This window comes from Mastigoproctus giganteus, chromosome 1 (assembly GCF_048544385.1).
Source record: "Mastigoproctus giganteus isolate SK-2022 chromosome 1, ASM4854438v1, whole genome shotgun sequence".
In the NCBI taxonomy this organism is placed as follows: Eukaryota; Metazoa; Arthropoda; class Arachnida; order Uropygi; family Thelyphonidae; genus Mastigoproctus; species Mastigoproctus giganteus.
In genome coordinates, this window is record NC_143575.1 from 20,624,765 (window position 1) to 20,627,474 (window position 2,710).

A 2,710-nucleotide genomic window follows, 5' to 3' on the forward strand; every position below is an offset into this window, starting at 1 on the left:
CTGACTGCCTATACAGCCTGTGGAGTAACTTAGATCCTGCATTGATGCCGACAGACCGCCCTTTGAATAGGACAACGACCTCTTAGATAGCGCGTTAAGGTATGTGCCTTCTAGTAAAATCACCGAACCACTAACTAGAAATATTCGTCGCTGTTTTCAAATTGTTCTATACCACAGTTTCGTTTAGCTGTCACCAGTGATTTTTTAAGTGTATAGAAAACAGTAATTTATTGAATATCTTATCGGTATTACCTGTTGAAAGGTAATTAATTTTACCCCAACTAATGGCATTCAGAATCGAGATATCCAAGTAAATTTAGCTGGCAATCATGAAGATATAGTAATGAGGAAAGTAAATTTGTTTGCAATATACGTGACCACGTATTTATATATCGATAGGTAGCTATACGTGGTATGATTAAGATATGATGCTGTAGCCTGCTCTATTCGTTGCAATAACTGTACATAGCAACACTCAAGATGACCACTGTGTTGGTCACTATCTTCAGAGGTGGACATAGCAATCCCGATGACCCCGCACGTTTTCCACTCAGACGCAGCAGAGCCTGCAGCGACAGACCGTTACGTTGCCTTAGCGAGAGCATGAGGAAGGGTTCAATGACCTCCGAGTCGACTGTTTTAGCCGCAGTCGTTAAGGTGGCAAAACTACAGTTCTTTCATCTATTTTATGCATGTAATTTCTTAAACATATGACGGAAATATAGCTGAATACCACTGGCTATAGTTGTTTTTCAAAAAAAGCAGCAAAAAAGTATTCAGAGGAGAAAGACAAATAATCGCCACATGCGCGATACACCTGACTGTTCGCTTACCTGTTTAGTAGTGCACTTGCTTGGTTCTGCCGAATTTCAGAACATTTTCGTACACAACTTTATATCCCTTAAGGCTTAGCGAGTTAACATTATGCTCTAAATTCCTCATCAAATGTTTATAATATTCATATGATGTTCAAAATTTAAGACGGTCTTTATTATTATCATTTCAAAACTTATAAAGAAATATAAAAGGTTAAAAAATTAGGAATAACATCCGTGTAAAAATTGCAATCAAATAACCAGTTAAATCAGTTTCCAATTTAACCTAACACACAAAAGTTATCTTTTAACCAGAGTACTAAATTGACATCACTAAACGCGAAAGATTATACCCAATAATTAGACTGTAAAAGTACATACAACTATAAAAATAAATAAATAAAATAAAATCAAAATTCATGTATATAAAATTTTATGATAACAAGAAATCGTCTTTATATTATAGACAAAACAGTCATACATTATGCAGTTCAAATATTCAGTTTTTAGATATATAATTTTATATCATTATGTAATAAGACACGAACGCCAATATGCATTTATAAATAATTACACTGTGTACTATTATAGTTGTGTTATGCATATAATAGATTTATACGCTCATATAAATATGTTTTTGAGGCTGTTAACCCATGTGGTAATGTCCTCACTCACTGTTAGAAGTTAAAAACTATTACGGATTAATTTCTAAAGCCATGGAATTCACATTAATTTTAAAAGACAGTTAGGAGATAAAAAAAAAATCGCCGAAGATCATATTCGTTAATTAATTACTTACCTAATCGTAACACGCTGCAAAAGTTGATGTCAGCCAAGGTCGTTGACACCGACTGCTTAGGACCTAACAGCGTTCAAATCCACTTGCTGGCTATTTTTCTTCAAACATAAACAACTAAATATCCGAAATCCCTTGAGTGTCAACACCATTGAACGTGTCAGTTAGGCTTTCACATGTCCGAAGTATATCAGATGATTTTTTCCCGTTCATAAAAGTTATTAAAACACAGTGAAACTTTTCGCCATCCAGCAACAACACTCATCTAAGTCTCTTGAACTAAGCCTCTTTCGCTATGCAGACATGTACACATGGAACGTAAGCTTCATAAGGTAAGTTCTCGATAGGTGGAGCCACTTGGTGACGTCACAAGTTGGTATCATGTGTCATTCACCGGCAACCTTACGAGCTGCTAAACAATTGTGCCCGCAGATAAGGGACTGTGTACATAGTAAGATAGATTTCGCACATGATTAGCAAACCTACGTAAGTTTGGTGTATCTTTTAAAATAATGTTAAAGAAAAAAAAAGAGTTTTCTTAGAAACTTATATTACGTAAGAATCATCTTATATAATCCCGCTAAAAAACTCAACCAATTGTGGTCCCATGGTGTAATGGTTAGCACTCTGGACTCTGAATCCAGCGATCCGAGTTCAAATCTCGGTGGGACCTGGAAATTTTTTTTTTTTTTTTCTCTGTCTTTCAATAATTTTACCTTTAAGTTTATTCTTAAGTTATCCTGAAATTTAACTCGCCTATATTTTCCTTATTTTCTCTTAAAGTTACATAACTTTTCAACACAAAGTGACAGAAAATGTAAACTTCTTTCTGAATTAGAACGGCTTCAAAAATATTGGTCTTTAAATATGGTATTATCATTTTTTTTTTTTAAGGAATTAAGGTTGTGTTAGAAAACTTTAGAGAGATTAAAATTTTAGAAGTGTCTCCCTAGCGGTCATCCGATTTACATATTATTATTTATTTATATATATATATATTTTTTTTTTTATTTTGTCTCTAGCAGCATAAGCCATAGGCTTCCTTGCACCATGTAGCCATTACTAATACTAATACATAATGGTAGTATCTTAAAATTTA

General features: G+C 33.9%; 1 non-coding gene across 1 annotated transcript; it reads left to right on the plus strand.

Annotated features, from left to right (window-relative positions):
• The first annotated feature begins 2,212 nt into the window (after positions 1-2,212).
• On the plus strand, positions 2,213-2,284 carry TRNAQ-CUG (transfer RNA glutamine (anticodon CUG)). The gene has a single exon. It is a non-coding gene; the product is annotated as a tRNA-Gln (tRNA).
• The last annotated feature ends 426 nt before the right edge of the window (positions 2,285-2,710 follow it).